Source organism: Anser anser, assembly GCF_964211835.1.
Source record: "Anser anser genome assembly, chromosome: 10".
In the NCBI taxonomy this organism is placed as follows: Eukaryota; Metazoa; Chordata; class Aves; order Anseriformes; family Anatidae; genus Anser; species Anser anser.
The window spans coordinates 8,619,664-8,643,455 of NC_139730.1; the positions used below are offsets into that span (position 1 = coordinate 8,619,664).

Here is a 23,792-nt window from a genome sequence, read left to right on the forward strand (position 1 = left end):
TCAGATAAAACAACAGGGATAAGCTAGACTGCCTAGACACAGCTTCTACAGGGGTGTCTATTCAGGCTGATGTTGTTTGGGTTTAAATGAAAATATAGGAGGGACACGGAGCCCTAAGTGGGCTGTTATGTACCTTGCAATAGGAGCAGGACAACCACACATTCTTCCAGCTCATTTTCTCTGGTCAGGTTGGTTTGGTGAAGGGTTTGCATGCTGGATGAGGCAGTGCTGTGGCTGGGGGCTGCCTGCGTGCAGCCAAGTACTTCTTGTGCTGCTCCTGCTCTGTCCAAAGCCTCTGGGCAGCTCTGCTCTCATGCTTGGGGCTGAGCTGGCCCACGGGTGGGCAGTGGGGGTGTTGGTTTGTGGGATCCATGCAGGTACCATCAGGGCTTGGTCCAGACAAAACTTCTGGTTGGTAAAAGGCCTGTCCAGGGGAAAGGAGTTTGAGCTGTGCTGAATGCACAGAATTTTTCTGCACATCCCATAAATATTCTGCAGCAAATAGCAATGGCTATAAAACAAATGTATATGATTTTGTTATCAGCAAAACTCTTGTGCTGTCACTTGAATCCTCCTCAATCAGAAACTTTGCCAAAGCAGCATTTTTTTTTTATTATTGTTGCAGACGACAAAGTTTCTTGGAAACAAAATCACACTCCAGAATTAATAAACGCTGATCTGGAAGTTCCCGTTCAAGGGGATGATTTGCTGGGCAGGAATTCAAATTCTCTGCATTGTCAGATACAGCTTGTTCTCTCCTGAAGCACGAAGCACATCCCTGCACACCTGTGCCACGAGCTGCCCCCAGGAGCAGGATGTAACAGGGTCAGCTCTGCAGAGCAGCTGGAGGTCCTGCTGCTGGGCATGGCTCGTTTGTTCAGCATCTCCTGCAGGAGGGAGGCAAAGCTGCTTTCTTCTTTGGCCAGTAGCTTTGGTACAACCTAGGAAAGTGGCTTGTTCCTCCGCCTTTCTTCTCTTTGGGTGGCAGTGGTCGGGATTGAACAATCTCTGTGTGGAGATGCACGCAGGCAGGACAGCAGCACTAACTGAATGCATTTTACTGCAATCTATAGAGTTCTATTTTTTTTTTTCAGTGACTGTAGCCAATTCCCACTACAGAAGCCCAGAACGTTTCTGGTGCTCAGTGCGCTTCCAAACCCATTCTTTCTGCCCATCTCAAAGCTCCTTGCACTGTCCCCATTAACGCTGCGTTTAGGAGCTGGCTGGCACGAAGGCAGTGGCCCTTTAGCTGCCATGAGCTTAAGGCTGAAATAGCTGTTTTCTGTCTGAATGTGGAGCTGGTGCACAAGGCAGCGTGACGTGGCAGGAGCAGGGTGTCTCCTGCTTCTGTATGGCAAGGGAAGCCTTTAACAAGGGCCCTCTGCTTTAAAAAAATTTTGGTGGTCAAAAAAATAGGTAAAACAAGAATATCCCAAAGCCACTGTCCTAGAGGAAAGTGGTGTTTTTTTGAGGTCATTGGCTGTTCTGTGTTAGATCCTTAATGAACTTAAATTTAATTCTCTGTATTTAAGTCAGCCAGGTGTCTCCACCTGTAATTAGGTGGTCTCAGGCACAATTACTTCCTCAGCTTTCTTCAATCCTTTGCTCTGTGTGTTCCCAGGGACACCTGGTCAGGCCAGCAGCCCCTGTAAACCAGCACAGTTTGACTTGAGCTGTCTGCTGGTTTGGGTCTTGGACTGTCTGTCTGTCCTTTGGTTGCAAAAAGGGGCTCCCTACTGTAATGTCAAACCTGTCTGCCCCACAGTGGCCTTTTAACCCTTCCTGCTCCCTCTCTACCAGCTCACCGGGTGCTCTTGAAGCAGATATTCGCCCTGGCCAGTGTCGACAAGCTGGCTGAGCCTCCTGGTCCATCAGCCGCAGGTGCTGACTGCCAGCTACTGTCATTTGGATCATGGCAGAAATTAGTTTGCATTGGTAAGGTACAAAATGAGACCAGTTAGTGTTGCTGTCCCCCGGACACCCACACCCACCCCATGCCTTCCCATATCCCAGGTAGAGTTGGGAGGTGATGGCAAGCAGCTGGGCTGGTCCAAAAGTGCGAGCCTCCCTCCTTGCAAGGCATTAACCTCGGCATGGTGAGACGTGGCAGGGAGGGGAGGTGAGAGCTGCTCAGCTGGGCTCTAACAGCGCCTTGTCTGCTGAGCTACAAGAGCTTGTTCAACAACCACGGGAGATTTCTTTGGTTTAAGCATACATCATAGCTCGTTTTCCTGAGTATCTGCTGGAGAGCTCTTGAGGTTATGGACTTACCTCGGTAATTCTGCTCTGAAGTGCAGAGGACGCATCTTTGATTTCCTGTTTTCCCTGATGTCTCCTGCTCCCTTCTTGCTCTCCCTGATAGCAGAACTGGCTGAATGTAGGCTGGAAGGATCAAAGTAATCTCCTGACAGGCCTGCTCACCTCGAGGGGCTGGTGTGCTCCATGCAGCACGAACGTGCTTCACCTTGTGGCTCTCCTTTCAATGTTTGAGGTTGCTGAGCCAAGCTCACAGCAGAATTGGCGAGGAACTGCACTGGTGGCAACACCTCTCTGAGCTCCCACACCTGCCAATAACGACAGCCTTGGTGGAAACACCAAGGTCCCACCTCAAGGATGGAGACCAAGGAAGCTGACCTTGCACAAAGATCTTTGCAGATGGGGCCAACGTATGTGTGCAGGGACCTGTGCTGGCAGGAGAGGCACCGTGTCTCGCAGTCACACCCTTGTCTCGTGCATGTCACAGCTCCTGCACTCTGCAGAAGCACTCAGCGCTTCTCAAAATATTTGCCCTCCAACAGCTATATATCAAATAATCCTCAGTAGCATGTAGAACAAACACATCCTTGTAGAGCAAATGAATCCTGGCTAAACTGCCTCATTTCGTGGAGTGGTACAGCAACAGCCACCAAGCTGAACAGCCATTGCTGCTTAATTCTTGGCTGATGAATGAGCCAGCAGATTGTTTTTTGGGTTATCCTCGTTTTTATCCTTTCCATTGCCTTGCTTCTAGACCCATAGCCTACAGCAGTAGGTTAAGGGAAAAGCTCTGCCGAGGTGCAGCAGAGCCTCTGGAAGGCACAGCACGTGCAAATGGTGAGCTGATGTCTGTATTTTGCAGAGTAATCTGTGCCTAGTGCTTTGGGAGTGCTCTTGGCACTGGCTGTTTGTGTTAATTGGGCATCACTGCTGGAGCCCTAAGAATGCCTCGAAGACACAATTCAACTTCATAGCTTTTCTCTGTTCCTGTCTCATCTCCCTGACTTAAATGGCAGAAACCTGTAATGGTGTCGTGATGTCTTCCTGAGTTGCAAAGCCTTTAGCAGTGCCTGACAAGTCATCAGCACTGAATAAGGGCCTGTCCTTGGGGGGTGAAGCAGGTATCCTCTACCTCCCTGCACAGCAAACCCACTGCTGAAATTTGGGCAAAGCAGCTGGGAGATGCAGGGGCTCAGAGGGCTTCCTACGGCTTCTGCTGCTGCCTGGGACCACTTTTCCTGCTGCTGCAGTCTCTTCCTTCCCGTGGGCAAGGCAAGGCAAAAGGACAGACGAGGCAAAGTGACTATTGATTTGAGTCTTGTTAGCTCCTCTCTGCCTTTCTCTGGGACTGTTCAGTGGCCCTTGCTGGGATGGTATTGCCCTGTTTGAAGGTCTGTTCCAGTTGATGGCATCTTGCCTTGACTCCTCATCCACCTTTAACGACTTGGGCAAGCTACACTAGGGTAAGGCTTCACACAGCTGACAGACTGCTCTTGTCCTTTGTGTGCTGCTACTGACTGCTAATGCAGTCTGTGCAAAGGATTTTTCTTTAGAGCAGGGTGTCAGGATGCTTTCAAGTGTTTGTGTGTAAACAGGGGACATACAGTGGTCACCAGCCATCCAGCTCTGAAATGCAACTCAACCAGTGGTTGTGTAATGTGCACAGCGGAGGGAGATCTAGCAAAAAGACCTCGATTTGGTCAGTTGGTGGCCAAGCGGGGAGCTCTGTCCCATAGCAGGGTAGAGAGGGGAACCCCAGGACCTGCGTGTGCTCAGCAGCAATTTCTGATGTGCCTGGGGACAGGACAGCCATCAAGGGGAAGCCCTCTGGGTACCCTTGGAAGAAAGATGAACCACGGCCCTCTGCAAATATACCTTATTATCCATCCCTTATTTTAAGAGCTCTTTGGAGCGGTAGTGTTGCTCAAGAACTGCTCTCGCTAATGTTGGCATTAATTTGAAGGAAATGCTAGATTACATCTCCCAGCAGCGGGTTTTAATTTTAAGAAATATTGTACTTCAACCTATCAGAAGTGCTGTTTGCATACAAAACAAAAATTAAGTCCAGTGAAACTTACTGAATAAGCACTAATTACTTCAAGTCCATTACATGTGATATAGGTTATTTTCAAGAGAGCCTTAACTGAAAAAGGAGCTGGAGACTTTTAACTGCTTATCTGCCAGTCCCAGCCAATTACTGGCTGTAGACAGAGTTGAAAAGGTTTAGGTTAAATACCTTTTCACTGAAAAAAATGAACCTGCAGAATATGGAGAGACTTGGAATATCCTTGCTTTAGCTTTCAAAGCTTCTAATTTGATAAGATAGGAGATACTCCTGGAGTACGACTGCCTCATTCAAAGCCTTTGAAATCAGCAGGGCTGGGGTGGGTACGTTGCGAGAGCACCCATAAAGTACTGCCATGATCCATCTCAGCACATTTGCTTGAGCACCAAAGTCAGGATTTTATCAAGGAAGAGTTTTGTCTTGTGCAGAATCTCTACTCCAACACTGAGCACCTTTGTACCTCCCTACAAGGGGTGCTGAACACAGAGGGCATCTCGCTGCTCTTGGGCTGAGCCTGGGAAATTGGTTGGACTTGAAGGCACCCAACAATAATGCCTTCTTCCAACTTAATCTCCAATGTTTCCAAATGCACTTGGGCTCCTCAAACCCTTTAAATGTGTTTAAGAAGTGTGAAGCATTTTAAGGACAAACTTCTTTTATTTTCCAATATTATACGGGTTTAAATCTCCCTCATTCCTCATGTTGTGTTTTCTGCAAAGCAGTTATCAGCCTTTGCTAACTTACCAGTATTTAACGTTTCTGTGGCTTGTATTCTTGCTTTAAGTAGATCTTACATTCACCTGACTGGTCAACACTCGTAATATTTAAACCCACTCCATTTTAAACTCTGGTCCTGTTTTGCACTCGGAGCATGCCTATGCTGCCTTGATTGCTGATTTGGCACCGGGGATGAACCGCTGGCACCTCTGTCGCACTGGTAGCTGAGCTGTTTTGTAAGGCCACGAGAACCCAGCCCTCAGCAGAGCCACGGGCTTTGGTCAGGGCTCAGAACAGCTCTCCGTGGTGCTCGGGGCGAACGGCGAGGCTCGCTGGGGGCACCCGACCTGCTGCTGCGCAGGAGTTTGTGCTGCTCCTGCCCTCCGAGCCAACTCCGAAAGAAATGTTTTGCCTGCTGTCACCAGGCTCCTCATCAGCACGATGTGCTGAGTAAGAAAAATGTAATTCACCATATATTAGGAAGAATAAGCAATTATCCCTTGTCAATTAAGCCTTCAATCAGTGCGTATAAACAGCTGGTGATGCAGAACAGTCTTCATTTAAAATTAGCGAACCTTTTTGGAGAGCTTGTTAATTTCCATATATTTACCAAATTCCCTTCCTATAAAAATACTGTGTCTTCTTTAAAAATCTGTGACTTAATCCTCTTGGTCTCCGGGGCAAGCGAGGTATTTTTAGGAGTGACTAATTAGTGAACGTGTGGAAATGGGGAGTGTGGGGGGGGACTTTAATGCTGCTCTGAAAAGAGCGCTGTCACTTGAAATGGTCGGGTGAAGGCTGCTGGTTATTATGCATCGCCAGCTGTTCCTAGCTCGGACAGACGAAGTTGGGCTTCATCTTGCTGACAGCTGCCCCATGCGCTGGGACAACCCACGGGCAGACCCCGAGAAGCAGCAGGGTTGGTGTTGGGTGCAGGGGGTGCTCCTCGGTGAGGGCTGCTGATAAGCTACTATTAAGGCGAGGCATAACATGCATGGCAGTTCATTTTGGCTTTAATTTTATTTAATAGTTCATAACATTTAATCTCGGTGTTTAACTAGCTTAAATAGAATGAACATCTTGTGCGCTTTTTATGTTAATTGGCAATATTTTGCTGCTGACTGCTCCTGTGCTCTCGGTCCTGCTAAAGCTTTCCCTTGATCTTAATTGATGCTCTCCAGGCCTTCTGCTGTGACACAACAGAAACAGGTTGTTTCTCCTCTCTTCTCCTCTCTTCTCCTCTCTTCTCCTCTCTTCTCCTCTCTTCTCCTCTCTTCTCCTCTCTTCTCCTCTCTTCTCCTCTCTTCTCCTCTCTTCTCCTCTCTTCTCCTCTCTTCTCCTCTCTTCTCCTCTCTTCCTTCTGAATGCACAATGTTCACCAAATAGTGGAAAAACTTGGATTTCCAAACATAACTGCTTCGAATCACCCGAGATTGTGTACAGGCTGCAGTGCCGAGAGGAGGGGGAATTCTGCAGATCTTTTCCATGACTAATGTGCTCTATCTACCCAAAGAAGTTAAATTTATTTTGCTTTGCTAAATTGGCGCTGTTTTAGGCCAAAGTGGACTTTACCAAGGAGTGGAACAAATGATACCATTTTGAGGTTACGTGCAATGGACAGCTTGGGAAATGGTTGGCTTTGGGGAAGACGCAGAATCGAATGAACTGAGCCAGCTAGCGGAGTCTGCTTTGTGGAGAAAATGCCCTCGACCCTCGCCCCCAGTGCGGCAGTAATTCTTCTCTACCATCACAAGTGAACAAGAATTATTTTTCTCATCTTGAGGGATGATGGGCGGAACAGCAGCAAAAATCCTGTGCATTGTCTGCTGTCTGATTGAATTTTAGTCAGGGAACTTTCTCCTGTCCACAGCCCCTCTTGCCTGGCGCTAATAAAATGAATGGAGCACAGTAATTCACCCTGTCTGTGCTCCCCTTAATAGACTGCATCATATTAGAGGGTCTAATAGGTACTGGGAGCTCTTCTATATAACTCATCAGTATGCTTATGGAGTGCGTTTTCCCCTCACCTTTCTCCAGGGTATCTGTAAAAGTACAATATGCAGTCCGTGCTCATCATTAAACCAGAGGTAGTAGGTATTATTGCTTCTCCGGGGACTGCAGAAGTACTGGCTGTGTAAACTCATTTGCACCAGCCAGGGGTTAGAGGCCTAGATCTGAACTTCAGCCTATCACCAGAGCTAATGTCTGGCGATAGATGCTGATGGCAGGATGATTGATTGACTGAGCTTAATTTCTGCGGTGGCTGAAGGATAAGGGTAGAGAAAGGAACGTGCCTGTCTCACAAATTGCATGTTATTATATGGATATAGATATAGATATATAGATATATGGATCACCTGCTGCTGCTCGGCTTATCAGGAGAAATAGAAATGTGAATCCATGTCAAACAAAACCAGAATTATTCGTGCCCGTCTCTGTGTCTTTTTGCTTTGGATGTGAGAGGCCGTGCCTGGGGCGGGACACGTCTCCTCCATGAAACCCAGTGCCCCCAGAGCTGCTCCCTGCTGCTCTCCTTGCAGGGTTTCCTCGCCCGCTCTGCCCTTGCCCTGCTCCTGCATCATCCATCGCTCTGTGCTGGGTCTTCAGGGGCCCTCTTTCAGCTTTCCTCTCCTGCTAGGGGAAGCTCATGAATGCTGAGGCATTGGTTCCTGTGAAATTAGTGTTTCTCATCATCCAAGTTCTGTGCAGCACGTGGCTGAGTAATACCCAAGCACTTGCCTGAAGCTCCAACAATGCTACTACCAAAAACCTAAGTGTGCGTTTTGCTTGGCTCTGCCCTTTTGATAGGGAAACTCGTCAAGCCCCTCACTCCTCGTAATCCTTACAGCAGTGACGTCCGTGCCCCATGGCAGCAGGGAGATGTTGGTGGTACCTCTTCCTCCTGCTCTTCCCTCCATGTTTCCATCTGATGAATAGAAATGCCTAAAGCAGTGTACTAACTTGCAGAGTAAAACAATTAATTGCTGCTTCCTGGCCCATGAGTGAGCCCTAAGGGAGCGGTGCCACGATCCTTCATCCAGAAGTGCTGCTGGGGACCTTAGCGGGTCTGGTCTGCGGTGTTGGAGCTCAGCTAGATAGGAGAAGCACACAGCATGCCAGCCCATGTTATTTATTCTCCACAGGAAGCTGTGCTAACAGAAAATGGAATTTATAGACCCCTCTATGAGTTTATTTAAGCACATATCGGTCCCTCCCCATTTCTGCCTCTCTTGTGGATTGGTGAGGTCCCAGTTCTGCTTGGACTCTGGGGCAACCAGCTGACCGCTCCATCCGTAATGACTCAGAGCAGTAACAGGAGCAACTGCAGTTTAGCAAGTGTGAACCATGCTCTTTATTGAATTTCGTTATAGCTGCGCAATTAAGCTTGGAATAGTAAGTTACGGTTAATGTGTTTATTAGGAAATCTAGTGAACCAAAGCAAACATATCCATATCTGATCTGACAAAGTTATTTTCCACCAGAGTTAATTAAAGAAGAGAATTCCTCCTGACTTATTTTTTTTGCCTTGCACCTTAAAAGCAGGTAATTTTAAACTAATTGGATTGTTAACCGTTCTCAACAGAGAGCAATTCTTTCTGCAGGGGTTTCCCAGCCACACTGGGACGTAGCTGGGGTTTGTATCTCATGGGCCTTGTGCAGTTAAGCAGGACCGAGCCTGGTGCCAGGCAGCAGGACAGAATATTTTGATGTACAGGGCAAGCAGCAAGGAAGGGGCTCGTTCTCTGAAGCCAGGAGAAAAGTAAGTGCTGTAGGAGCACTTGTGGCAAGATGAAGGCAATTTTCAGACTTCTTAAAAGTGCATCTACCTAGAGATGGAGGTTTGCAATATCTCTGTTAAGGTAAAAGAAGCAGTGAGGAAGGCTTCTAGGCAGGTATGTTTGTTCCTGTTTTCCTTCTTCTTTCTTTTCCTAATGATATCACTGTTCCAATAAAATATGCCTTCTCTGTAAGCCTTCTGTCTCCCTTATACTCATGGACTGGAGGAGATTTATTTATTTCCAGAAGGGCAGATATGCCCCAAAAGGTGAAGGGTAGGGCATTGATGCCCACTACCTGAAGTGCTGCAGCTGCGTGGGTGCTGCTCAGCTTGGTGGGATGGATGTGGGGCAAGCCAGGGCTGCGTGCTAAGGGGGCTCATCCGACAGCTGGCTAGGGTGGAATGTCTCAAGGCAGGCTGTTTGGTGCTGCTCTTTTGCTTGTTGCTCGGTGTTTGGGGTGAATAATAAGAGATGGGTATCAGTTTTCTTGTCTCCTTTTGAAATACGTAACCTTCTGCAAATAAAATTGCCTTCTATGCGTTTCTGAGCCTCTACAAGTAGAGCTGATCTTTCCCAGTGAGCTTCCGAGATGCTGTAAGATTGAAATGTTTGCAAGCAAACTTTGTTTTCTGGAGACCGGTGCGGAGATACTGTCAGCTCTGTCATACTGTCCAGCTTAATACTGCAATCTCTTTAAAAGCTGTCATTGCATCTGCCGCCTGTTAGGCAAGAGTGATATTTTTTAATAGTGAGAAAACTGATTACTTATTGTTTGAATGTCATCTAAGATTAAAAACTTTATTCAATTACCTTCTGAATGGTATCTCGGTATGATCTGATATACGTGTAGTAACGTGAGCTGATTTGATTTTCCCTGGCTGAAATATTCATCGCAGGAGGTGAAAAAAACCAAAATATTCTTCAGCAGTAAATTAGTATTCTTCCCCTTCTCATAAAAGATCAAATGCTTGTGGTATTCACATATTTCAAGCTGGCTAGGATTCAAATCATGGATGGTCTTGTAAAGTTTTCTGTTGCCCTTTTTAAGGAATAGCTGTTTATTCATTATTTCTGTAATGAAAAGCGAGCTCTGGCTCATCAACATTGATTTCCGTTCCACAGTGTCTGAACCTCTGGTCTCACGGAGGCAGAGCCGTGAGTCAGTGGGTGTCTGAGCTGCTTTAAAATGGTTAAACAATTATAAATTACGTCAGGACTGGACCTAGTTCTGTCTCCTGTTGGCAAGTCAACTCCTGATGGCCAGTGGCGTTGTCCTTTGCAGGTGCGTGCCAGGTGGGTTGAGCACCTTCCCCTTCCCATCCCTCCTCCCGGTGTTCTTCACCATACTGAGAGGTTGCAGGACACCACAGAAAGCACAAATAAACCAAATTATGATGCTTGATGCTCTGGCAAGCCTGCTTGCTGCAGGACCCAGCTCTTCTGCAATCTCCCTGGTCGTTCTATTTCCCAAATAGGCACCTTTGCAGCATTGCCACATTACAGCCTGGAGATGGGAAAATTATGCACTGGCTTTCTTGGGAATTTTCACGTTGTTTTTCCTCTGTGGTGTTTGAGTCACTTTTTCATCATCTGCCTCGCGGTGGGTAGAGTGGAGGTCTGTACTAGTGCAGCCCTATTTGAATTTTATAGCAGTTTAGCACCACTCGCTGTGTGCAGCCTCTCCTGATTTTATTTCTTTAATAGCCATACAGATGCTTTCATGCTGCCAAACTATCTGCCACTGTTAATAAGGGGGGAATTGTGCCTCCTAGGCACCAGCTCGCGGGACTGAATAGCCACTGTGGCAAGGAGAGTTCAGGGTGGGATTGTGCTTCTGCGAGCCAAGGGGAAGATGCCTTTGTGGAAAGGTCCCCCAAGCACAACGTGGACAGCTGCAGTCCAGACCAGCATCATTCCTGTACGGTACCAGCCTTGCACTGCATGGCCAAGGGAAAGCAAAGGAAATTTACACCATGTTCATAGTCTACTTCAAGGGACAGAAAATCATTGTGTTCCTTGAAACAAGCTCATTTTGCATGTAGGTTCATAAAGTATCTGCAACATGAAAATTGAGTTTCATCAACCATAAAAACCCAGCAGAGGCCTTAATCCTTGGATGTTAATCTAAGATAAGAGATGGGAGGGCAAGAATATGACACGGAGAAAATGTTGTGTTGAAAATTGGTCTGTGCTGGGCAGGACGTGGCACAGGCAGCTGGCAAATGCTAGGCTGGGACTTGTGTGTGCCACAAGGGTCTGTTGGCTCTTTGTCTTCAGCCAAATGCAAGCTGAGTTGTTGTTATTTTTCATAAGAACAATATTACTGACCTCTAGGTGGTGTCTTTGTAACAATGGCTGGAAAGTCATCCTGTATATTATATCTGAGTGCTGGGTGGCGTTCCAGCTTTCCAAAATACAAACAATAAAACTGTGCGCATCTTTAAGGGACGCCTTGCTGCTCTCTTCTCTAACATCATGCAGGAGTTTTGGGAAACTTCTAGTGGAAATCCCCAACCTGATAAATTTTAGATTGAATTTCTCCTTTTCATGGCTATCTCATATTTGGTGGCTCATGGGGTTCCTGTCTTCTGTTGCCAACAGGTGAGATCTGAGGTCAGACCAAAAATGCTCATTAGTGCCTGGCTGTGAATTTAGAGATGAGGATTTTTTTTTTCTAATACTACTGTTTTAATTCAGCCCTGGAAGGCTGCTGTGCAGTGAAGCCCAGTTGTGTCAGAGCTGGTGTCTCCCACCCAGCTCTCCACTGATTTATGGTTGCCCTTCCTGGGCCAGTGCCATCACTGAAAGTGCCAGGCAAGATTGGTGCCAAGACCAGTGCTGGAGAGCTGAACCCTCCGGGACCAATACCCCCTCCTGGTCACCTCCTTAGCGAGTTCCTCACCCCCTGCCAGTTCTTGTAGCAGGCTCTCTCTTTTTCACTCCCAACTAGCAATTTCCCATGCAATTTTATTACCAACTTCTTTACAGATGTCCAAACAGATTAGACCTACTGTATTTCCCCTGTTGAAAACCAGTTATCTTTGTAAAGAAAGATATTGGATTCATGAGCTTCCCTTTGTAAATCCGTGCTACTTTTTATACCACTTTCCATTAACTACCATATCTTTTAATTATTGTTCCCTTCATAACTTGTTCAGGAAATCTTGCACACTATTGCAGTCAGATTAATGGGCTTCTCTTACACACTGTTTTACATTTGCTGCTCCCTAGCACACAGTGCCATCTCTGCCTTGATAGATTTACTTTTTTAATTATCACTATCCTCAGGAATTACCCAGCTCCCCAGACTTGAGTGTGCTAAGCTCCGAGTTTTACTTCTACTTCAGATGGGGGTGATTTCCATTTCTATTAACTCATTCGTATTACTCATCCTATTTGCATCCCAGAGCTCAAAATCCACCTCTTTGAGCACAAATTGAAGCTTAGTGCTCATTTAGTTTTGGGACCATACCAAGTCACGGTTATTTCTGACTGTTCCTACCATGCAGGAGGCCCCCATGGCGGGTGCTGCATTGGAGAGACTTTGGTCTGAGATGGTGGCTAGAGGAGGTTGTGTAGGGAGGAGCACAAGGGAAGCAGAACATACACTGGATTTTCCCTGGTAGTTTTCCAGTCTTTAGTCTGGAAGTCTTCACTGCAGCCACAGTGAGCCTGGAGCCTTTTTTGCCCTCTGATTTATATGGCCAGCAGCCTCTCGGGGATCACTCTTGTTTGTTTTGGTAGAGGCATTTCTCTTACTCTGGTGCCAGCTTCAGGTCCTGCCAAAGTTGTTTAAATTCTCAGGGCTCTTGCTCTCAGCATTTTTGTACTGTAATGTGCTTTCCTCTGTTGTTTCTTGCTGGCTGGATTCAATTCCCTCGGTGAGCCGGACCTCCGTTACCTCCATCACCTCCTTGAACTTGCTTCCTGAGCATCACTGGGGTCTTCCTTATTGCCCCTCCCTGCACTCAGGAACCTGAGCCCTGCTTTGAGCAAGGAAAAACACCACCACAGGAACCCACTTCTCCTTGAAAGGGGATGTCTGAGGTGCAGGGAATTCCCAGGTCCTCTCTGACACTGCTATCACTTTACATCTTGCATTTCTTTTCTCCCTTGTGTCTCTACCTTCTGTCGTGGTGGTCCTTGCAAGGCACTTGAAACCTCTGCAAGTGACACTCTCCACCCATTTCCACGGAGTAGACCAAATGGAGAAGTGTAGTAAAATGCATTCTTTCCTTTGATGAACAGTTTTCAACACTGCCTTTAGGTCCCTATGCCACATGCCCATACAGCATGCTTTAAATCCATGCCTATCCTGGGGAAGGAAATGGGGGGTTTCAGACTGGCTTAGCTTCAAGGCAGTGCTCTGGATGTCTCCAAAGTGAGATGCACCAAGGCAGAGACTGCAAAACCAGGATATGTGGAGAGAAAAGCAGGAAAAGCCTCTGGGTTTTCCCATTAGGGAGGTGGCTGCCAGCAGCGAGGTGCCCCTTGTCATCCCCTGCTCTACAAATATGACCTGAACGATGAAGCAGGATGTGCTGGGTGGGAGCGACATGTTCAGGAGAGGAAGAGGATGGCAGTGTCCGGGAGGAAGGCTGGTAAACGGGTGTGCTCAGGGAAGGAGAGCTGTGTCTGATCTGGGGGGGGAGAAGACAGAGCCATGTCCACCCCTCCTGCCAGGACTGTCTGTGGGGATGGGGAGGTGTTGTCGTGGGAGGTAAAGGAGCTCAGAGAAGCTGAGCACCCACTGGAGCACAGGGTGCATGACACTTCCCGATTACCAGAGTTTCCCAGTCCTCACACTTAGCCAGAGAACAAGCTTCTGCTAAAATAGACGCTGGCGCCGTGCCTTGGAGCTAAGCAAGAAATGCCTGCAGGGTTTCACCGGAGAGAACAAGAAGAAGAAAAAAGCCATCCTTCCTGATCTGATATGCAGTGCAGCGTGTTCTGGGTTTCTTAACGCACTCTGGGAGACGCCATTCCCTCTGCGATGCTGTTATTTGCTTTATAGTTATCGCTTATTTCTATTTATGCTTTCTAAACTGCTCCTGCCCTGGGTGCAAGTACAAGACATGCTTCGGGAAGGGAGGAGGATGATCTGAAATGTCTGGGCATTTCTGAGCAGGGAACGACCTGGAGGTGACAGCCTGCGGGCGGCATAGATGCTGGGTCCGGCCGCAGGGCAGATCTGGAGGCAGGAGCCGAGCTGTGGTGGGCACCAGGGCTGCAGCCACCTCCTGCCGCTTTCCTTGGGTGTTTTGGGGCTGGCCTGGTGGGGTCTGAAGACTCTGGGCTGGCGCAAGCTCAGCACCGATGCCCCATGGGGTAAATACTGAGCAGGGGGCAGGAGCTTGCCCACTGACTGCGTGGGCTGATGCTGAGGTTTGTTCGGGAGGGGACAGCTCACCAACCACAGCTAAAGATGCAATCACCTAGTGAGGTGCTGGGCCTTGGGGTAACACCTCCAAAGCTTGGCCACAGCTGAGAAAAAAACAGAATTTACCTCCAGGTGCATCCAAATCACCTGTGAAAGGGCTGGGTCTGGGGACAGAACTTAGCTCTTTCTTTTTTCTCTTCCCTTAAAAAAGCTTCTTGAAATTCTCTAGGGATGGTTTGTTCTGCAGCTTCTCCAGGTAAGATGTGTTCTCCTGCAAAGTAAAGCTTTGCTGCTGTCACGTGTCTCTGTTTCAGTGGCTTTAGTGGATACTTCTCAGGCCCAGTCTAGACACAGGATTCTGTTATTCTGTTTACTAGAGAAAACAAACAAACAAACAATTTTTCTTAACAGCAGTTTAAAAAAATGGCCCTGGTTAATGCAGTTTGCTGTGGCAAGGAGTGCAGTGTTATTTAAAGAAGAAAAAAAAACATTCAATTTGGTATAAAGCTGAAACCTGCCCTGAAAGAAATGTGTTTGCAATCTCTTTTTGTATTTTTTCCTTTCATATGAGAAAACATGAGTATGCAGCCTGAAAGATGTCTAAGTCTCATTGTGCTCACAGGCTTTTTCTGTGATCAAAAGCGAGCCCTTTCAGCTCCCCATCAGCTCTGTATCTAAGCCCAATTTGCATTGATGTGGCTGTGCAGTGCCCCAAAATACGCTTTTATTGGTATTTGCAAATAATTAATTGAGGGGTTTGTTGATGTTATTGCACACACTAAAGCCTTATAGGTTAAAGGAGAGCATCAAGCCTTGTAGCAGCGTTAATTAGGAGAGGAAAGAAAGCCACAACAAGTGGGAACTCACACTAGCAGCCTGGTGGGGATGAATCTGTTCTCCCAGGCACAGCAGCAGGCGTGTGGGGCTCTGGGAGGTCTGAAGAGCAGAAATAACCAGGACCAGAGGTGTCTCTGTGCTCCAGAGAATGCCAGCAAAAGGTCTAATTGCGAAACGCTAGTTTGAAGCCGTTTGTAGTTGTTTGTTAATGACGGTTTTTCTGCATGTGGAGGGGTTTTCCTGTTCCAGATGGGGGTTGTGATGGAAAGACACAAGTTTTTTTAAAAGGAAGAGAAAAATAAAAAGTGGCTCTAGGCCAGCTCAGAGTTTGTTTGTGCAGGGAAAAAAAAATAAATTAAAATCTCCGCTTGCTGGCTCTGCTGATTTTAGGATGCTGGGGAAGTTGTGCACAAGGAGGTCAGGCGTACAAATGGCCTTGATGAGACTGTTTGGACAGAATAACGTTGAAACTAGTCCCTGATCAAAATATTACTTAGAAACATATAAACAAAAACTGCAGAGAGTTGAAAGCTGAATAGTACCCTGTGATGTCAGCACACTGCTAGAATAAGTTGGTGTGGGTTGTAATTCTTCCTGGGTGCTCCTCTCTGGACACACCTTTTTGGAAACACTGCTATCCTTTACTGCTGTAAGCACAGGGGTAATTCATCAGTGTGTTTTTCTTTTTCTTTTTTTAAACATCGCTAACCCTGCAAATTAAAAAGAGACCCATGAGTAATTAGGCTTTTCTTTTTCCTTTGTTAAGTGCATAAGCAATGGTGACAGCTGAAAAATGCACATGTTTTTCTCGCTCCGATTCTGCAGACCTTGGAGGTCCCTGAGTGCAGGAAAAAATGTTCCGAGATACAGATTTCCTTGGATTCCCCGCAGAATATTTTCCTCCGTCTTTTCAATTGTCTCTGTCTACACAGGTTATAAATCTAGTTCAGTAGAAGCAAGACAATTTTTAATGGAATTTTTTTTGTTAAAACTAATTAAACATCTGTCTCCCTCATCACCACAAATGGACAGAAGATTAACTACAAAATAATGGCCAACTTGGAATTTGAGCAAGAAGTTTGGAAGACTTGATAACTTGCATTCACCTTCTGCTTCATAGGTTACTGTGTTTTCTGGATGTTACAGGAAATCACTGGCAGCTCGGGTTTCTGTGGTCACTTGAAATGGCCTGTAGAGCAGAGTTAATATTGGCAAACGTTCAAGGAATAGAAACTAATTGATTAAGACCACCATCTCCAAGAGTGATTTTTATTCCCTTAATCACGTCTTCATCATCTGCAGTTTGCAGGCAAGTCCTGACTTCATGCATCACAGTTCTGTCAAAAATCACACCGTCTGTTATGGAAATGCTGGGAGGCTCTTGACAAATTTGGAGCAGACACCTTTATTTCACTCTGACATTTTGTTGTAGGCAAGGCTTAATTAGGTTTCAGGAGTGATGGCCTTTCCCGTGGATGGTGTTTTTGCAAGTATAACGTCTTCCCGCAAGAGACGGTCACAAAGCACTCTGTCTCCTGAGCACTGGATGTGAACCTATCTATGTTTGCGGGTTTTAGTTCCCTGCTAGCACCACGCCTGTCCCTTCCCCTGGTTTTAGACAGCTGCAGGAAGATGCCAGTCCTCCAGCACCTGGCACAAGGGGGTTATGGTGTGTGGTTTAATGCAGGCAAGCACCAGCAGCCCTCTCTCTACATCTGCTGAGCTCCTGGGGGACTGTTCCTCCAAGTTATTGCACATTTTGGGTTGACCTTCATTTGTTGGCCTTGCTCAGAAAGAAGCAGCACACGCTCCCTGCCAGGATGACAGCAGCAAGTGGTGGAAGGGAAGCCAGTGGTTCCCCCAGGGGGTCCCCTGCCCAGGCACAGAGACCCCATCCTTGTGCTGTCCAACCTGGGAAGGGTGGCTCTAGTGCCTGAGGAGCCCTGGGGATAACAGGAATGCCCCTGGATAACAGGAACACATTGGGATCACACAAGTTTCTTCAGTCAGCATTTCTCTTCACCTTATGTTTTTAATTGTTCAGCACATTCATTTAATATTTCAGTCGTTTTATTCTCTCCAGTTTTCAGATATGAAAGTCTTTCAAGCGATTTTGGCAAGAAATCCACGAGCGCGTTGGCTCGATATTCCTCCCTGTTTCATATTTTGATGTAGCTCTTTTATTTCCTTTTCCTCCTTTCTTTTTCTCTTTTGGCACCTCAGCCTTCATTTGTTAAGGAAAGAAACCTTCAAAACCAAGGAGTTTCTTGTTTATAATATCGTGAATAAATGAATGTGAGCTCTGTGATTAATGTGCCTTTACACAGAGCATCGTCACGGTGCTGGGGGGCAGAGAATGCTTTGTGCTGGCTTTCTAGAGAGCATGCGGGGAGCTGGAGACAGTGCCCAGCACTCTGGGAGAAGATAACAGCAATAAAAGGATGCGGATGCTCTGAACGCAGAGGTTTATTACAAAAAAAGCTATTGATAGGCTTTAATACAATGAGCCTGGGCTTGTGCAGGGCAGAGGTGTTTCCCTCTTTAGCTCAGGAGAGCTGCCATCTTCAAACCGAAGCCGTGGTTATAAGCCAGGACGGTGGAGCTGTAACTCCTGCTGCTTCTGCACCACCACCAGCAGTGGCTGGTGCCACGGTGCCAGCGGGCAGCACCCTGTGGCAGTGCTGTCCTTGCTGATTTCAGGACAGAAGCAAGGCAATGAATCCATGAGGAATTAATTGTCCCCTCCAGCTGGCACCCTGGTGGCCCCCAGAAGCACTGGGAAGAGGAGGATGTCCTGGAGGCATGCGGGGCATCTCCTCCCATGGTAATTTACCCACCCCAAGTACTTGGGCTGGCATTTGCCCTCCAAAGGGCTGAGCTCCGTGAGCAAGCAAGAACAAAACAAAAAGTGGCACCTTGACACTAATAGAAACCAATAATGTGGTGCCAAAGCAGAGTAGATCCAAACCCTATAAAAACAAAGGTTGGAGCCAAGATCAATGCCTTTGACATTCAGCTGCTTTTAGCACGGAAATCACATAAGATATTCACTTAGCAGGAGAAAACGAGGTTAAATGGTTAGCTGAGAGAATAATTAGGCAATGTCCATGATTTTTTTTTTCTTTTCAAAAGCAAATTCAATTTATCTGACTGTGAAGGCTCTTTTCCATTGTTTGTGTCTGACCAAGGGCATGGGATCAAATCTCTCTGCTTTGGAGCATCTCCAGAATAGAACAGGGGCAGGCAGGTGCCCACCTTTGCCCGTAGGGTCTATGTCAAGCATGTCCAGGTTGCTAGGGCAACTGGGGACCAGTGGTACTCTTGCACCAGGCTTCCTCTTTGGAGTGTGGGGTGGAAGTGGAATCCAAAAAACCTAATGTAACGCCAAACCTAAGCTATTATGGCATTTCAAGGGACTTTTAAATAAGCACAGCGTCAGTTTTACATCATACCATTCACTTGTTATCCTGAGGGATGGCGTGGCTTTTCTGCTCATTTCCTTGGCATTGTCTGTGATGGATATAGCTGCCTTCATCTCTGTGAGGTCTTGTAATCTAGCAAGCCTTGACATCTAATGCAATGACATCTAACGCAATTTGAATAATCAACAGAAGCAGATAATGAAATGCCAGTGTCGAGAGGAAAATTCCCACAGCTTAATGTCCCAGTGCAGAGCATGGTGAGATGTACCGAGTTCTGTAACCTACTAAACTAACAGTGGAGCCGACTGAGCCGTACACGTGAGGTATCTTCTGGTGTGCCTGGATATTAACCTTTGAAAGCAGGTGGATTCTGTCCTGAGGTCTGGGGCTTGAAGCTGTCAGATTTTCTGTAGGAAATGAGGGTCCTGGGTTCCTTATCCAGCGTAGAGCTGGATGATGCTTGGGGCTGGTTTGCAGGAGAAGACTCAAAGTTTGTGAGTCTTCATCTCCTGTTGTTTGTACCTGTGAACATTTGAGATATCAGTACTGCATGGCACGAGGTGCATCCCTGCACTAATAAAATCTCTTTGTTGTGCCTAACAGCACTTCACATAACTTCAAGGGAAGATCACCTGGTCGTCCAGATCCTCAGTTCTCTGATAACTTCAGAAAAACAACAAAAAGCCTTCTAGAAGAGCTGTAAAATAGTTCTGGTCCTTTGGGGGTAAGTAACATTAAAACTTAGCAATTGGGTGACGTTGTGGTGTAAATAGGAAGGACTCGGGGAAGTGGGGGAGGAGGAAACAGCTTCATCCAGATGGCATATTTTGGGTGCATGTTGCAATAAGCACTATCTGAGAAGGGGTGGAGGGATCTGTCTTTTCTACCTTCCCCATCTTCATGTAAATCTCCAAGAATAAGTGATTTTGCATTTTTTTTTTTGGGGGGGGGGAACACGGGGTAAACACTGGCAAGGACAGCCTTTCAGCATCTCTCCTTCTGAGCTTGGAGAAAGCAAGGGCATGTGGTGGAGATCCAGGATATGCTGCGTGCTGCTTGCTGTGCCAAAGGTCTTAGCAGCTGCCTTGCTCTGGCCTCATCCTGCTGTGAGTGTGCAACATGTAACGGGATTTGCATTCACTGCTTGCAGTCAAGGAGCCAAAGCTGGCTCGGTCTGAATGTTTTCTGGGTTTTCCAGATGTTTGCAGTCCTGATGTGAACTCCCACGCCGCTTTTACAGGCTTCACATGAAGGACAGAAGGAGAGAAATCTCCTCTGAATGGGCTGAGGGCAGGTGAATGAACTGATTTCATTATGCTTTTGTGCATTTCTTTAGTCCATTAGAGTTTTTAATGCATTTAAATTAATGTGTGGCAGCATTAACGAGGGTAATGTTGATCGCTGACCTATGTGATAACCACTAATACAGTCTCCAATTGTTTTTTCGGTATTTTCTTTTGCTGTGCTATTTTATCGGCGACTAACCTCTCTTATGCTGGATATAAAAACATCCTTCCTCAAAATAACATGTTTCTTTTTGGAGGGATTTTGAGAACAGAATTGCTCCAGTGACTTATTACATGCCCAAAAGAATTCTCCAGCACCACCTCCATATTACATTTGTTTTCTTTTTAGCAGCTGAATTCTCATATTTGTGAAATCTTTGCCCATGAAAGGCTCGGGTGTAACCTGCCTGCCACAGACATGGTTTTTGGATGCTGGGTGCCCAAGTGCCCAGTGATGTGTCCTACTGGCACGAGGAGAGTGGGAACGATGCCTGATGGGACCAGGGTGCTGCTGGCTGCAGGGGATGTGGGCTTGGGGAAGAGAGCCCTGCTGCTGCTACTTAGGTTAGGGGAAAATGGGTGAGACTGCAATAAAAATAAGCTTAATCACATTGATAAAAGAGGTAATAGGTAACCTAGTTTTGCGCAGGCTTGGGGCTGCTGTTCAGTCTTTTCTAGAGTCACCAGAAATGAAAGAAAGGATGGGGCAGAGCAAAACAGATGTCCCAGATACAGCTGGCATTTCTGATAAGCTGACTCCGAAAATAATCTTGCTTTGTAAAAATTGATTTTTTTTTCCTTTTTTTTTTTCCAAAGAACAATAGAGAGCGAGTTCTTGCTTCCACAAATCCTCTCTGAAGGCACAGTACTATATAAATAAAACTCTGGTTCAGGGGGGTTGTTTATTTATTTATTTATTTTATCTTTAATATTTAATTTAAACCATCAGTTTGGACTGACATGTATTCACTTCAAAAGGGCATCCCATTTTTTTCTTTAAGGAATTGATATTTCCCCTTTTAATGGAACCTTTATATCATGTGAAGGGAAGAGGAGAAGGCTAGTATTTCCCTAAACATCATCGTGCTCCCACAACCTTGTTTTCTCTGCGATGGACTCAGATTAAAATCAGGTCCTTTATGTTCCTCCTCTCCTAAAGAACAGGCCCACTAGGAGGATTTACGGCATACCAGGACAAAAACAGAGGGCTGGGGTGTGTGAGGCTGGCTGCCCTTACTGCTCTTCTTGCCCAGGTCCACTGCGACCAGAGCTGCTCATGGACCATTGCACCAGTGGGAGCCAGCATTGAGCCTTGCACTGGGGGGTCTCTGGGTTGATGCTTGGAAATGGGGGGGCTACACGGGTCCTAGGAGCACCCCTGAACCACCTGCCACGTCTGCAACCCCAGCATCTGTACAAGCTGCCCAGCTCTTTTAGGCACATCACATTACAGAGAGCAAGTTCCCAGGGCCAGCAGAGCTTTGGAGCAAATACTTTGTTCATTTTTTTTTTTTTTTTTCCTTAAAAGTGTTCTTTATGTAGGGGAAAACATATTTTAAAATCCAGCAGTAGGCATTAAAATGAATGTGTTTCTCTTCCAGGAGTTTGTTCAATGTGCAAATAAAATCTGCCTTCACGCACAGAAAATCTGGAAGGTTTCAATTTAAAATTCATTGGCCTTTCTAGAACAGTGTGTAATTTTTTTGTGTGTGCATGTAGAAATGTATTGAGAAGGTTCATCTCATCTGCATAAACCACCAGAGAGTAAATGCCAGTTACAGATTCATAGACCTACAAAAATATACATTACTCTTGATTTATCCTTCTGATAAGATTTATAAAGAACGGCGATAGTCTCTGTTAAAGGGAATGACTCCAGCTGGCATAAATAAAAATAAAGTTAATGGCACAAGTGATGATATCAGCCCAGAATGTGATCTGAGCAGTAAGAAGCAACACAAATTAGTAGCTGATGTCCAGAGTAGAGGATTGCATTTCCTATTTGCACTAGCGGGGTGTGAGAGCTCATTTGGGTCTGCAGGAGAGTCCTCATGCGTGACTCGAAGGAAGAGCAATGAGAATTATGTTGCTGTTGCCCCGCTCGTCGAAACAGCAGTGTACACTTAAGTCTCTGCTGCTGAATTTGACTCGTTTATTGCTAGATCATTTGACACTTTCCAGCGTGATGCGCAGGGACTTAAAATGCATACATCTCAGGAGCCCTCTATCTAATTTCATTGCAGGCTGCAACAAAATGTAAACGCGGAGCCCCACATTAGCTGCCATCAAATCAGCTCTGCTGCAATAATGTAAAAATACTCAAGAAAATGATGTATTTGCCCTGAGAAAAAAAAACAAAACACCTGCTCGGGGAGGATGCTAGAATATATTGTCTGAAGGGGAGAGAGCATCCAAACTGAGAGTGAGCGCGCTGCGCTGAGAGATTCAGCGTGACAAAATGAATTCCCGGCTGTTGTGCTTCTTTGTGGGAAGGGAAGCCATGGCCGTGGCTCGAGCAAGGCACAGTGGAGCTGGGAAAAGCCACTCCTGACCTCTGTGGTGGCTTGCTTTCTGACCTGGGCAGCAGCTATTTTAGGTACTTGCATAGCTAGAGCAGGGTAATTAAATCTCAAAGGGATGATTTGAGGTAGGGGCAAGTTGTGACACTGACTTTCTGTGCCTCAGTTTCCCAGATACTGTTAGTATCATGGTGTGTTAACCATGATTATGTTTGGTATTTTGAGAGTCATAATTATATTGTTGTATATAAGCATGCATAACATTTTTTTTTGCGTGGTTTACAATCCCACTGCATCACTACTATAAGGATTGAGTCCAGTATTATGGTTTCTGATTCCCATAATTATCCCATAATTCACAAATCTCTGGAAAGCTGGAAGCCAGCACTGATATTTCAGTTAATATTGACAGGATGTTTTTTTTTTTTTCCTTTTTGGTTTTTTTTTTCCTTTTTTTTTTTTTTCCTTTTTTCTCCCATTGCGTGAACCCTTCTCGCTGAGCCTTGCTGCCTTTTGGTGCCCTCTTCCATCGGATAGCGGGATCAGACACGGATAGCTGTGGGGTTGTCAGCAGGTCTCTTGGGAACCCCCCCAGAGCAGGACGCAGGTGAGGAAGAGCTGGCTCTGTTGGTCCCCTCTGGGTTTTCCAGGAAGGGGTAGCACCGGAGGGGTGCTGCGGAAAGCAGTCCTGCCTGGCCTCCACGCTGCCTCTTCCTCTGCGTGTACAAGAGATTTGGAAAGGAGGCGATGATGCTCATGTCCCTGCTGTGCTCCTACAACGCAACTGAGCTGGTCTGAGCGTTCCCCGCCCCAGTGCACGATCTGAGAAGCATCAATGAGCTCGGCAAGGAACGCCTGGCTGGAGGGCTGGGACCTTTGCTTGGTGGTGCCAACCTTGTTACCGTGATTCTTGTCGCCTGCCTGGCACTCCTTGCATGCAGCACCTGGACTCAGAGAGATGAAATAAGGGAGAAATGCATTGCCTGTTACCAAGGCTGATGCTTGGATTGCTTTCAAGCAGCCACTGGCCCACGAGCAGGAAATCACAGCCTTGGTGGAATACCTTTTAAAAAAGAAAGTGGAAACTCTTGGAAAGTTTGCAGAGGGTATGAGTTGAATGGAGGCTTGGAGAGCTCCAGGATATCAGAGGTATCAGTCGGTAGGTCTTGTGTCTGCTCGGCATGAGAGCCTAAACCTAGGAGGATGGCTGGGCAGCAGCTTGCTGTCCTCACACCTGGACTTGCCCTACAAACGTGTCTGAGGCTGGGGGAGAATGACAAAGTGTATTCTCCCTCTGTCAGGCTTTTCCAGAGACCCACTTCTATGGAAAAATTTTTTTCTAATCCCTAGTGTAAATTTGTTCTTCATCAATTTACATCTATTTGTTCTTGTGCCAATATTCTTCCTTAGCTTAAATCTCTCTTCTCTCTCCCTCATGTTTACCCCCTTGATGTATTTATAGGAAATAACCCAGCCCCTCTCAGACTTGGTTTTGCAAGGCTAAATGAGGCAACTTGTGCAGTCTCCTCTT

General features: G+C 46.5%; 1 long non-coding RNA gene across 2 annotated transcripts; it reads left to right on the top strand.

Moving 5' to 3' along the window:
* The first annotated feature begins 13,255 nt into the window (after nucleotides 1-13,255).
* On the top strand, nucleotides 13,256-22,924 carry LOC310904605. 2 transcript variants are annotated; one of them, XR_014588476.1, is made up of 3 exons: nucleotides 13,256-14,453; nucleotides 19,060-19,180; nucleotides 22,799-22,924. It is a non-coding gene; the product is annotated as an uncharacterized lncRNA (long non-coding RNA). The 2 variants fall into 2 exon arrangements; XR_014588477.1 differs by having other exon boundaries at nucleotides 14,368-14,453; nucleotides 15,801-19,180.
* Nucleotides 22,925-23,792: the final 868 nt, after the last annotated feature.